Below are 15,085 nucleotides of genomic sequence, written 5' to 3' on the forward strand. Positions count from 1 at the left end.
ATGCAAGAAGAGGATAAACTATTGGAGATCGCAACTGATGGCAGCCTTAAAAATATGTTTGAGACTACAACTCTGCCAGTGTTCTGGATTAAAGTCATGGCAGAATACCCCAAGATCACCACAAAAGCACTAAAAACTCTGTTGCCATTTCCGACATCCTATTTGTGTGAAGCAGGATTTTCTGCAGTGACAGCAACCACAACAAAATTATGGAATAGACTGGACATAAGCAACACACTTCGGGTGTCATTGTCTCCCATTACCCCTAGATGGGACCATCCCGTTGCAGAGAAACAAGCTCAGGACTCCCACTGATTTAGCGTTATGGTTGTTGAGATAGGCTACTATCTCTCATTCTATATAAACATTATAATAAATAACCCTTAACTTACAATATTCATAACAATGGTGAGTTGTATTTTTCATGGACTTTATATTTGTTTTTGTGTTGTATCTTATTTTTAAGGCGTGTTTAAACATTACCATAGTGACTGGAAAGTATTTGGAGGCAGAGAGGATGTTAGTTATGTTATGTTGTTGGTGCATGTGAAGAGGACGCTTCTAATAAAGTTGCATACGAGTACACAGTGGATTCGTGTTTATTTTTATTGTCATAGGTTTATAATTGGTAGTGAGCCTAAACCTATCATATTACATATTGATGTCAGACATGAAACATTGTCAGAATAACAAATTTAAATGCAGCCTGAATAATGAGGACATGCTCATTCCTCCTTTAATTTAGCCCAATAAATATGGTAAGTTTGACAATTATATTTAAAAATACCACAGAAGTCAATAGCCTTTCCATATGCCAAAAATGAAACATTTGAGAACGAACTCAAAAGAATAATCCCCTTCACGATTGCAATAAAAAAAAATAAAATACCTAGGAATAAACATAACAAAGAATGTAAAGGACTTACATAATGAAAACTATAAACCATTGTTAAGGGAAATCAAAAAAGATATAATGAGATGGAAGAATATTCCTTGTTCTTGGTTAGGAAGAATAAATATAATCAAGATGGCCATATTACCCAAAGCAATATACAAATTTAATGCAATTCCCATCAAAATTCCAATGACATTTTTTAAAGAAATGGAGCAAAAAATCATCAGATTTATATGGAACTATAAAAACCCCCAAATAGCCAAAGCAATCCTAAAGAAAAAGAATGAAGCTGGGGGCATTACAATACCTGACTTCAAACTATATTATAGGGCCACAACAATCAAAACAGCATGGTATTGGCAGAAAAATAGACACTCAGACCAATGGAACAGAATAGAAAACCTAGAAATAAAACCACATATATATAGTCAAATAATTTTTGATAAAGGGGCCAACAACACACAATGGAGAAAAGAAGCCTCTTCAATAAATGGTGCTGGGAAAACTGGAAAGTCACATGCAAAAGAATGAAACTGGACTACAGTCTCTCCCCCTGTACAAAAATTAACTCAAAATGGATCAAAGAACTAAAGATAAGACCTGAAACAATTAAGTACATAGAAGAAGACATAGGTACTAAACTCATGGACCTGGGTTTTAAAGAGCATTTTATGAATTTGTCTCCAAAGGCAAGAGAAGTGAAGGCAAAAATTAATGAATGGGACTACATCAGACTAAGAAGTTTTTGCTCAGCAAGAGAAACTGATAACAAAATAAACAGACAGCCAACTAAATGGGAAATGATATTTTCAAACAACAGCTCAGATAAGGGCCTAATATCCAAAATATACAAAGAACTCATAAAACTCAACAACAAACAAACAAACAATCCAATAAAAAAATGAGAAGAGGACATGAACAGATACTTCTCCCAGGAAGAAATACAAATGGCCAACAGATATATGAAAAGATGCTCATCTTCTTTAGTTATTAGAGAAATGCAAATCAAAACGGCAATGAGATACCACCTCACACCTGTTAGATTAGCTATTATTAACAAGACAGGTAATAGCAAATGTTGGAGAGGCTGTGGAGAAAAAGGAACCCTCATACACTGTTGGTGGGAATGTAAAGTAGTACAACCATTATGGAAGAAAGTATGGTGGTTCCTCAAAAAACTGAAAATAGAACTACTTTATGACCCAGCAATCCCTCTACTGGGTATATACCCCCAAAACTCAGAAACATTGATATGTAAAGACACATGCAGCCCCATGTTCATTGCAGCATTGTTCACAGTGGCCAGGACATGGAAACAACCAAAAAGCCCATCAATAGATGACTGGATAAAGAAGATGTGGCACATATACACTATGGAATACTACTCAGCCATAAGAAATGATGACATCGGATCGTTTACAGCAAATTGGTGGGATCTTGATAACATTATACGAAGTGAAATAAGTTAATCAGAAAAAACCAGGAACTGCATTATTCCATACGTAGGTGAGACATAAAAGTGAGACTAAGAGACATTGATAAGAGTTTGGTGGTTACGGGGGTGAGGAGGGAGAGGGAGAGGGAAAGGGGGAGGGGGAGGGGCACAAAGAAAACTAGATAGAAGGTGACAGAGGACAATCTGACTTTGGGTGATGGGTATGCAACATAATTGAATGACAAGATAACCTGGACATGTTATCTTTGAATATATGTATCCTGATTTATTGATGTCGCCCCATTAAAAAAATAAAATAAAATTTAAAAAATAAATAAATAAAATAAAAATACCACAGTTTTTATGCCAGTTGCATAATTTTATTTTGTGCATTTATCCATCCCACCCTAAAGGCTGGTCCATGAAAATATTTTCTGACATTAAACTGGTCCGTGACCCAAAAAAGGTTGGGGACCACTGACTTATAACACCAAGCACCAGAGGTTGTCAGTGGGCTCCCCTAGAGTTTGTTTTGCCTAACCACATGGAGCTCTCGAGGTGCTTAGGAATTTGTCTTCCCCCCATAAAGCCCTTAACCAATAATTCTCAGTTCTGAGATATAAACACTCGGGCCCTGTCTCTCCAGCAAGGAACACTGAGGTGTGCTTTACCCACTGTGGGATTTTGCACAATATTGTACTTTCACTTGCAATTCTTCCCCTCTGATAACCGCATTCCCACTCCTCTACTGCTTTTTCTTGGCAATGATTCCTGACAAGTTACTGACACAATTCTCCATTTTAGGATCTACCTACTTTTGGTGAAGTCCAATCTAATATATACTTTAAACTTAGAGCTGTGAGTTATTAAGTAAGTCAGAAGGGAAAATGTTTCATTGATATACTAAATACAAAACCATGATGAAATGGGAAATCTTCTGATTAGTTTTCAGCATATTGCAAGATTAGTGGCATCAGAAAAGTTGAGGTTATACATTTATACGTCGGCTTTAGTTGTTTCATTTGCCCTGGGGCACTGTTTCATGGACCTATTCTATGTAGGTTGGAACTGTGAATCTGGTCTTCTGACTCCTGCTAGGACTCTATGTATCTAAGGTACCCTATATAAAATGTTTTTCTTTTCCATATTTTTCTCTTTATTGGGGAAAGTTGATTTTAATACCCACATAGGTCAGGTTAGAGGACAAATAATGGGGAACTGTGTTACAGTAGCAGACATCCAGGAATTGTGTACATCATCATCTCCCTCCTCATTCTTTATCTTAGGGTTATTCCACCGGAAAAGGCTCAGACTCCTCAAAGCATGAGAATCAACTACATAAATGATAATTAGTTATATATATCACATTATCCATGATTACAATAACCTTTAGAATAACAATCATAGAGTCCATTCATGTACCTCAACTGTGTGCCTTGTCTGCTACTCCTGGCCTAGGCCCAAGATAAATACACCTTGAGCTTTAGCAATATTCTGCCCTGAAAAATGACATCTTGTCTCTCCTCCTCTTTCCCCCAATGCACATAAGTGCTTCCATGTAAAGGATGCCATCCTGCTGTAATTTTGTCTCACTAAAGCATGACTCAGACCAGCCCCCTCATTATACTCACTTTCTAAATTACCAGGACTGGATAATTTTAGACAGAAAGAAAAAAGCCACACACTGAGTTCTTTCATCCTTCATATTAAGTGACTTTTTATTCTAGTTGTGACTCTTTCTTCTAACAACTCCTCACTCCCTTCCAGCTTCCCCAAATTTTTAAACTAATATGTGTTTTTTCTCCTTCAATCCCTCAGCAATTCTTAATATGGAAAATGTTTCCCACTCATTCTTTAGCCTTTCTTTCACCATTAGCTCTCATAAGCCCAGTGACTGCCAACACAGGCTTGCATTTATATTGACTGACAATGAGTTAGCAAAAGATTACCGGTAAATCCATGTATTTCCAAATATTATTGAGAGGTGCACCAGCTTCCTACAAGGCAGGACATCTCTGTCCTTTGTTCTCATTTCTACAGTTTCTTTCCTCTCTGTTATCCCTAATTCCCCATACATTTTATTACTTTCGTCATTGGTTTGTTTTCTTCCTTTTACCCTCACTGTCTACCATGCTTCATATGTAGTGACTTATATAAATACATTCATTTCCTCTCCTGAAAATAAAATAAGAACTTCAAAGAGGCATGAATGATCTCTCCTGCTGTAATAATTAAAGATGAATCCACCCCAAAACTTGCTCTGCTATCTCCAGTGTTCATATTAGATCAGAAATGGAATATTTTGCCTCCAAAAGAAATATATAAGAGTATTCCCACCCTGAAGTACATGGGCATGAAGCCCAGCTTTCTTTGGAACCAGCATGTAGCCAATGGGTCTGTTTCAAAGTGTAGTTGGAATATGGGAAGGAGGATTTGATAGTGTTTGATAATTCACAATTTAACAGCTAACGAAAGGCGGCGTATTATTAAATGCAAATAAAACGAAATGAAGTCCGGCTGTCTGGGTGCAGATAGAAATTACACAAAGCTCATAAGCCACTCTGGAGATCTTAACAACTAGACAGAACAGAGCTCCGGGAGCTGCCAACAAGCACAAATACCTTCGTTAAAGGGGCTTGCACCCTGTATTATCTCTAGAGAAAGACTCAGATTGTAAAGTCTACTTAGAAAACCAAGGTGTAACTCAAACAGGGCAAGCACAGCCACTTCATGGAAGGCAAACATGTTCAGAGTTTTAAAGTATTTTAACCTTTTTAGTTCCTATTGTTACCTTCTCCTTCTGTAGGGTACTTTTTCCTGGCCAAGAGAAAATTGTCTATTTTCTTACAGGAATGAAAGACAACCTTGCCTAGAACAAAAACCTATATCCTGTTTTAGATTATTCAAATCCATAGCATTAGGTCCTGGATGGTTGGCTCAGTGGTAGAGCATTGGCCCAGTGTGTAGATGTCCTGGGCTCTATTCCTGGTCAGAGCACACAGGAAAGGGACCATCTGCTTCTCTACCACCCCCTCCCCTTTCTCTCTCTCTCTTCCTCTCTCTCTCTCATTTTCCCTCCTGCAGCCATGACTTGATTGGTTCAAGCACATTGGCCTGGGCACTGAAGATGGCTCCATAAAACCTCTGCCTCAGGCACTAAAAACAGCTTGGTTGTGAGTATGACCCCAGATGGGCAGACTATTGGACCCAGAAAGGGGTTGCTAGATGGACCCCAGTAGAGGCGCAAGTGGGTATCTATCTCCCTGCCTCTCACTTGAAAAGAAGAAAAAAAAAGCCATAGCATTAATATGACTGATTCATAATGGTCAGTTTTATGAACATGGGAACAAAATAAGTTAATATAAATAGTATTTATATATTTTCATTAGGTTTATTTATATTTCAATATAGTGAGGGCACTTCATAGCTATGGAATTAGACTTTATTTATTCTTTACCAATTAGGCTCCAGGGCTCTGATGGACAATATTTTAAAGGAAATACTAAAGCTAGATTTGCAAAACTGAATATATTCAATGTGACCACCAGATTCATTTATTGAAAACAATGCATTATATATGTTATTTATTAACTCAGAAATCTCTAGAAATACCTTTTACCAGACCAAGCTTACATCAGTTTTAACATAGCTCTATCATTTATAATCTAATTTGGGACTTCCGTACATGCATTCCTAGATAGGTGGGATGATTTCATCTGCGTATGAAGAGTTTTGTGTGGTTCCCACTCCCTAGATTCTGGGTCTGGAACACTTCTCTCCTTTGTAACTACTGAATTTCAACACGTCTCTAGGCCACTTCAAACCTGCCTTCTCTCAGGGCCCTTCCCAGATTGCACATTTTTCTACTCTGGGGTGTGACTGCACATATTTTCTCTAGCATTCAGTTTGGTACTTACATACTTTGTAAACATACTACATCTACTGCTTTGCATTGCTTATTACTTTCATGTGTCTAACACGTCCAGTACATTATATTTAACATATCTCCTTCATAAAAAACATCTTCATCCTGGATCACTCCCTGGACCCTAGATTTATTTAACTGTCTACCCAACATCTCCCTTTGGGAGTCTAATAGGCATATCAAACTTACAATATGCAAAACAAAATTCTTAGTCTTTACCTACTAAAATCTGCTTCTCGCGTTGTTTCTCTGTCTCAATTTTTGGAAGCTCTATCATTCTAGTTGCTCATTCCAGAACACCTAATTCATCTTTTCATCACATGCTATGTCTCATCTGCCATTAAATCATTTTACTTCTATCTTCAAAACAAATCCTGAATACTATCATTTCTCCTTTGAAATCAAGCTATCACTTTGGCTAAGCCATCATTGTCTCTCTTCTATTAAAATGCTCTTACAAAATACTAATTGGTCTTGTTTCCACACAGCACCCTACAATTCATTCTCAATGTAGGAGCCAGGAAGTACTCTGAAAACATAAGTCAGATAATGTCACTCATCTTCTTAAATGTCCTTGCATTTCAGAATTAATGTCAAAATCTTAACAAAATGTTAAAGGCCCTATAAAGCCTTATAGGCCTGGCATTCCTTTATCTCTTTGACCTCTTCTCCTTATCTTTCCACCACTCAGTCAACTCCAGCACACTGGCCTCTTTATTATTCCTGAAATACTCCAGTCAATTTCTGCCCCAGGACCTTTTCACTTGCTTTTCCTTTAGACTGGAGTGCTTTTCTCCATGTAAATTGCACCCAATTGCATCCACCCACACTTTGGCAAAACACCTTTGAATAGCCTTTTCCTCTTAATTTTTGCTCTTTATAGTACTTATCACCAGCTAACATACTGAAATATTTACTTTTCTTTTTTGTCTCCCTTCTCCCAATAGAACGTAAGCCTCCTACAGATAGACATTTCTGTGTGTTTTGTTCACTGCTCTATTGCCAGGTGCTAGAATATCAGCAGGAAAAAAGTGAATGCTTAGTAATTATTTTGATGAATACATGAATGAATGAACAAGTAGGCAGGCAACATAGTCTTGCTAAATGCCTAAGTTCTTATTAAATGAGTACTGTGTAAAATAAATGGGAGTTTCTTCGAAAATATTTCAGAGTAAGGCACTACTCAAAAAAAAAAGTATATATTTCCTCTGGCACAAATAGTTGTATGTATCCCACCAAGGCTAGGGGTGGTAGGCTCCAGGCCAAATGTAGTTACTGGTTATTAACAAACCCCACAAAAGCTTGAAACTCTTCTTGCCTTAGACACACATTTGTAAATTTGTTATGATCCCAGCCATTAACCTAGTACTTTACACACTGTTTTGTAAATTTTTTTCATCTCTGTCTTCTCTGTGACTAACTAACTTCCAATACAGAGCAGACTATCTCTTTTACATAGCATTCTATAGCCAGTGGTGGACAGAAGGTACAGGATTAGTAAATAAAATAAGCTTCATCATTCCAAAGTTTACATTCTGATACAGAAAAACAAGTAAAAAAAATTGTGAACTATAAATTTAAAACACAAAATAAAGACATAATTAGCCTTTCTAATACTATATTATAATCCTAAACTTAACAATTATATCATCAGTCTAACACTGCCTACTCCATAGTATATGTTCAGTAGATGTTCATGGAGCAAAAATATAACACAAAAATGATTTATTGTTGAAAGTGTGTGTTTATTGAGAAGGGGAGAAATGAAGATATCAGATGATCATGGACATTGTCTTCTTACTGAATTGACTCATTATCTCATAAAACTCCATAAAGGATTTAGCAGTTTAAGAATTTCTGTTTGTTTGAATAAATAAAGAGATGGTTCTTGGACTATATAATCATTGGTTTCCAGGGGGAAATCACCCAAAGAATTAATGTATTTGGAGACCATTTTAAATGTGTATTTATGGAGGGTGAATAATAGTTGATAACTACTAGAATCAGAGAAGAGTTCTTGGATCTCCAATATTATCTCATTATAAAAGGGCTATTTATGTTTTAAGTATCTGCATGTGCCAGTCTCTGCTCTAGATCCTGGAGATGAAAAAAATGTCACTGTTCTCAAAGAGGTAGCAATCTTTGGGGAGAGAAACATGATGAAATAAGTGAATCCAACAGTGTTACCTTACCTAGACTACTGGTGGTTCAGGGAAGGCTTCCCAGAAAAATAAAAACCAAGATAAAGAGTGAAGAAAAAGTTGAAGTTATAAAAGGGGCTGGAAAAAGAACTGTGAAAGAGAAAAATGATACACTGGAAGACACAAAGAAGGTCACTGTAGTTGAACTTCAAATGCATTAGAAAACAACAAGGAGGCAGAGGAGGAGAGCAGAAGGTAGGCAGAAACTAATTTAAAACGAGACTGAAGAAGTAGATAAGCAGGGGCAAGGTTACAAAGAGTTTGTTTGTCTTTGGAAGAAAATTCAATTTATCATAAGGTGAGAAACTAAAATTATCTACGAAAAGCAATGATATGTAATTAAAGTAGAATTGGCATTTAGAACGACCTGTCTACAGTATGTAGAATAAACTGGAGGGCCAATGCGGAGAACTGAAGACAGCTGGAGGCCCTTACAATGATAGAAATAAAAATAACATGCCTGAGTATGTGTCGTAATGATACAGGAAGAAAATAAGGAGGATGAATTTAAAAGATGTTTAAAGAAGTGAAATCGGCAGGAACTCACTGTGTAAAACATTGGAGAGCAGAGAAAAGGTCTGAGGCAAAGTGGTTAGGATCAGACAAAGGGGAGCAGCACTAGAAATGGGCAATCCAGTGAAACTCCAGCTGAAGACTAATGACAGAACAGAGGTTTTATCAATAAGGAGGGAAAATACCTAATTAGTGTTGAGAAATACAGTGCCTGGGTCTTCCCTTCTGACTTCCGGGTGAGGTTATATGTGCTGCAGCATCATGGAGAGAAACAATTCCTTTTGATCCACAAGTTTATACCTTATTAAGCAAAAACTATTGACCAGCAGCCCACAAAGTCTGGGTGAATCATCAGCTCTGAAATGTTATTACACTTCATGTCGAGCCTGCCGTGGGTTCATTTATGTAGAAAGCATTGGCAAGAAAGGGAAGAGACTGTGTGAGTATTTGGAATGGTAGGTGTATGTGTTCCTTGGTGGCTAAAAGTGAAGAAAGGAGCTAGAACAGCGATGAAAAGATGCAAAATTATAGTATTAGAGCTGAATTCTGGCTTAAATCATTTTTTCTATGCTTCAGTCCTTCCAAACTACTCAGCAAAATCTGTGGACTAAAGATTAAGGTTAGGCTAATACTTTCAACAAATTGCAAAAGAGCTTTTGAATTTCTTTGCTTTTCCCATATATTACAGAACAAAAAACTAGCTGGATAATTTCCATTGTTCTTATTTTGCATTGTTGGAATATAGTGGTCTGATAAGATGTCCCTTTCCTCTAACAGCCTTAGTTTACCATTGAGGATGTATCAACATTTGACATAGACTGTCATGTTTTCATGAGCCAAGCCTAGCCACCAGGAGAACATCTGGGACATGATCAAGATAAGAGCTGGCTTCTGATAAAATATTACTCACTTAATATCCTCTGTACTTTGCCACATGATAAGAATTTGCATATAAAATTATGAAAATATTGGTTAGGTAAAAGCTTGTTGCATTATACTTTACATCTAGAATGATTTCTTTAAAACAACCTACATCCTCCATGACATTGCTGACCTGATCATCTTTTCTTATCACTTAAGACACATGTAATCGCCTGACCAGGCGGTGGCGCAGTGGATAGAGCATCGGACTGGGATGCAGAGGACCCAGGTTTGAGACCCCGAGGTCGCCAGCTTGAGCGCGGACTCATCTGGTTTGAGCAAAAGCCCATCAACTTGAACCCAAGGTCGCTGGCTCCAGCAAAAGTCCTCGGTCTGCTGAAGACCCGCGGTCAAGGCACATATGAGAAAGCAATCAATTAACAACTAAGGTGTTGCAACGCGCAATGAAAAACTAATGATTGATGCTTCTCATCTCTCTCTGTTCCTGTCTGTCTGTCCCTGTCTATCCCTCTCCCTGACTCACTCTCTGTCTCTGTAGAAAATAAATAAATAAAATAAAATAAAAAAAAAGACATATGTAATCTTCTCTTGCATATCATACTTAATCAGCTTCTGACTTTTCCTTTGCGCAGAATTAGTTTTCTCTTCCTCTATTCCCACAGCAGCTCATGCTAATAATTCATTCACTATTCATGAACAACAGACCAAATCAAGGCTAAATATGTTCTGTCATGTAATATCACATAGAGATGCATACATTTATTACACATTTGTTAAATTGTGCAAGTCTGCTCAGTCTACAGATTGTGAACTTGAGATCAGAGGCTTAGTGGTTTCTGTCCTCACTGCCTGAACTACACTTGGCATACAGTAGGTAGTTAACATTTTTTAAATAAAAAGAATTAAACCATTTGCTACTTCCTGTAGAATCTTATTTCATGTGTCCATTGCCCCAAATAGAAAACCAATATAAAAAATTCAACCACTGACATTTTTAAATATTACACTTCACTCCCTCATTGTGGAAAACATTTGGTGACTCACAGTCTAAATATACTATAAAAACATCTTATATAATGCTATGTTAAAGTGATAATTGTGTATTTTATTGGTGACTTCACCTATTAGAACTAAAAATTAAATTTAGGCTAATAGGTCTACATCGTGAATAGACATTAGCACATCTTCTCATTAATGTACTATTTGCAATTCCATTGTGATGAGTAATCACTTTTCATTTACAAAAAAAAATCTTGGCTCTCCCTGAAAACTGTCATCCTGTGGAATTGCTGACGGAAGATAGGCCTGCTAAGAAAAGCAAGATATGTGCACTGACACCAATAGAACACTTACACCACTTCAACTTAAAAATAGCTCATCTTGATGTCTCAATGACTAGAAGTAACACACACACACACACAGCCCCTAATATCTTTGTTAAAATAAAGTCATTTAAGTCATTTTGGTACCTTATTGAAATGTAAACATAAGCATAATCCTAAATTGGTTTTGTAATAATTATACTATTATATATGAATATTAAACCAAATTAAGATTCTCTATATGAATGTATATGTATGTATTAATTAAATTAAACCTATATATATATAAAACTGAGTTAATTATTTACTGTAGGTACTCTGATTATCTTCAGTTTTAAAAGATAAGTCTACTGACACTGGCGCCGCGCTGTGGTAGCAGTGAGAAGAGACGCGATGGCGGGGCCCATGTGGATGTTCGAGGTCTCTCGACTGCTGGAGGCATTCTACGACCCAACACAGGTGGCCAGAGGTTTTGCTGGTGGACTCAGTCAGTAACCCCCAGGAGGCAGTGTTGGCCCTGAAATTTCAGCTTCAGTTATAAAGATTTTTGATGCTGTCAAAGTCCCCATTCAGCAGGAGGAGCAAAACGTCACTGTCAATCAAGGACCAGGAGGAAAGTGGATGATCCCTCGAGAAGCCAGAGTCCATGAACAAGAAGAAGATGGGCCTGAAAGGCCTTTTCAAGACTCTGATAGCAGCTAGTTACCCATGCATGAATTTATTGCTACGCAAAAACTTCTACTTTTATGCAAATGTCGGACCACGTGTATCAGTCGAAGACTATAACCCCCTTACAGCGATGTAAATAGTGTCACGATTCGTGAAAACATAGGAGAGTACAGTGGAATCAAGCATGTGACTGTGGACGGAGTTGTGCAGAATAGCACGAGGAGGCGAGCAGGCGCATTGCAGAGTTTGCCTTTGAGTACACCTGGAACAATTGCCGGAGCAACGTCATGGCCATGCATAACGCCATCATGTGTATGTCAGATGGGCTTTTTTGGCAAAAGTGCAGAGAAATTACAGAAAACTGTAGAGATACTAAATTTTATGAGATGTACCTTGATACAGTATGTTTGAATATGGTCCAAGACCCGTCCTAATTCAATGTTCTGGTTATGCCAAATTTGTATGGAGAATTCTGAGTGACCTTTGTGCAGGACTGATTAGGGGTCTCAATGTGACACCAAGTAGCAACACTGGCACCAATAGGGTCGCAATCTTTCAATCGATTCAGAGAACAAGCCCAGACCATCGCCGACAAAGACATGGCCAACCCCACAGCCCTGCTGCTCAGCACAGGGATGATACCGCACCACACGGGGTTGTTTGACCACGCCGCCCAGAACGAGCTGCCAGCTTCGATACGATTAAGGATAGGAAGAGCTTAACAGAGGATTTGGGAGGCAATTCAAAATGTTCAGACTTCACAGAAGAAATCTGTTACCATGTGAAAGATTTAGATTAAGTCTTCTAAAGATGGTATTCTCATGAGTCCCTCCTAAGGACACCAGGTAAAGCCATATGAGAACACACCCCATCCTGTGTGAACTTGGTTGCCCTGTTTCCTGTCAGAGTACATTTCCAGATCTGGCCTTTTAACAAAATCAGTGCAAAGTATGCAGGTGATATCCCTAGGTCTGCTTTCAAAGTACTTTTCCAAGTGCTTGTTTCATTTATTAATGTCTATTTGGTATACATTTTTGGTAAACTCTAAGTGGACCGGATCAGTAGTCATTGTTAACCATTTTACACTTTAGTTAAAGAGAGTTTGTCCTCAGCTGTAAATGTGATACAGAATTAATAAGAGAAAACATCTAACATTTTTAAAGAGAGTTTTCCTTAGTTTATGAAAAATGTAATAGAAATAAAATAGAATACTGAAAGAATAGCACAAGATGACATTCTTATCAAATAAATGGGTACAAAAAAATTTCCTAAGAAAATTCATATCAACAACAGTGACAATGTTTTTTTCTTTTCTTTTAATTTTTTGATAGAGACAGAAAGAGAGTCAGAGAGAGGGACAACTAGGAACAGACAGACAGGAAGAGAGAGAGAGATGAGAAGCATCAGTTCTTGGTTGTGGCACCTTAGTTATTCACTGATTGCTTTCTCATATGTGCCTTGATGGTGACGGGCTACCACAGAGCTAGTGACCCCTTGCTTGGGTTCAAGCCTGCGATTTGGGACTTCAAGCCAGCGACATTTGGGCTCAAACCAGTGACCATGCGGTCATGTCTATGATCCCAAGCTCAAGCCAGTGACCCCCGCACTCAAGCTAGTGAGCCCATGCTCAAGCCGGATGAGCCCATGCTCAAGCTGGGTACCTCTGGGTTTCGAACCTGGGTCCTCCATGTCCCAGTCCGATGCTCTATCCACTGTGCCACCACCTGATGAGGCAGTGTATTTCTTTGTGAAACAGAAAATTAAGACATTTCTCCTTTATATGAATTGTTGAGTAGGAATAAAGACTTGAGAGCAAAGAAAAAAAAATAAAAGGTAAGTCTATTATATAGTACTAGATGCTATAAAACCCTATCCAACTCCAATCATTCTTCTATTCAGCATTATTTGCATAGACCTTGCTCTCTCATGACAGAGTAGCTCTATGTGTTTGCACCTATGCAGCAAGTAAATCTTTATGCTTTCAGCTGGTGAAAATCACTCTTTCCTTCAGGCACCACTCCCCTTTCATCTACCTATGTTTCAAGTGGAAGCTGACAATCACATTACCCCAAGTCTCTGACCTTAACTGTGAGCATATGATCCAGATATGGCCAATCACTATATCTCATTCCTCTGAGTACTCCAAAGTGATTACTGAAAAGAGGGAATGAAACCTAAACCAAGTTAATTAGTCTCCTTTAAGGTGGGGTGATTGAATAATTTATTGCCCACACTGGACCTTCAAGAGTGAAAGAGAACATTCTTAATAGTCGGGCTGGGACAAGAGGTTTATGGTATCTTGGACAATAAACAGAAATTACTGGTAACCTTCTTTCCAGAGATTTTCTTGATGGTTTTGTCATGGGAAGTTTCCTCTATGGTTATAAATCTGTGGTTATAGGTGTACGCCCAGTGCTGCCAGCAACCCTGTAGTCTTCTGACACATGAATAAAAGCCAATGGGCAGCACTGAAGAAAGAAACCAGAAATAAGAAAAGTGGAAATAGCAAGTGGAAAAAAAGAAGAGAGAGTGTTTACAAGTTAGAAACCTTTAGATCCCATTGCATCTTGAGGCCATTTTCACTCACATCTTTAGAAAAAAATTTTCTTAAGCTACTAAGTGTTGGGTTTCTGTTAACCTGCAAAAATCTTGAATAACAGAGGCATTGTAAACTATCTATATAGTTCAAGTACCTTATTTTATATATAGACAAGCAGACTGAGGTCCTCCAGGTAAAATTGCTTATCTAAGAATCCAAATATATTTCCAAGTCAGCAAATAACTCAGGTCTTTGCCTTTCTTCCATTTTTCTTTAGACATGTAACATCTTTTCTATATTACTACAAATTATGATTTTGTTCTTTTATATCATAAATATATTCATTATTCTAAGAGAAAATTGTCTCCTTTAAAGGAAACTTTTTTATATAATTCCTATATTCTGTACCTAATGAAAATTTAATAAATACTTCCAGAATTATTAACAGATAAATGAATAAAATCCAGCATTTCATAGTCTGCCTCTAATAAGTTTTCTTTATAATGACAAAATTTGACACATAGCCAATCATTTGTTTACATATACACCAATGGGTAAATTTTCATTAGAAACTTTTACTACCTCCAAATATCCATATTTATCCATGTATTAACTATGTGAATATGTGAATAATTATGAAAGTATAAGAAGAATATCAAGTATCCTAGAGGTAAAGACACTCCTTTGGTAGATGAAAGCTACTT

At 37.5% G+C, this 15,085-nt stretch overlaps 1 protein-coding gene and 1 pseudogene across 3 annotated transcripts in view; one reads left to right on the forward strand and one right to left on the reverse strand.

Annotated features, from left to right (window-relative positions):
* The window catches only part of LSAMP (limbic system associated membrane protein), an 820,035-nt gene that overhangs the window by 756,350 nt on the left and 48,600 nt on the right, over positions 1-15,085 (reverse strand). The gene's annotated exons all lie outside the window — the stretch shown is intronic.
* LOC136379957 (isocitrate dehydrogenase [NAD] subunit alpha, mitochondrial pseudogene) lies at positions 11,567-12,641 on the forward strand (annotated as a pseudogene).

The sequence above is a fragment of the Saccopteryx leptura genome, chromosome 8, assembly GCF_036850995.1.
Source record: "Saccopteryx leptura isolate mSacLep1 chromosome 8, mSacLep1_pri_phased_curated, whole genome shotgun sequence".
Lineage (NCBI taxonomy): Eukaryota > Metazoa > Chordata > Mammalia > Chiroptera > Emballonuridae > Saccopteryx > Saccopteryx leptura.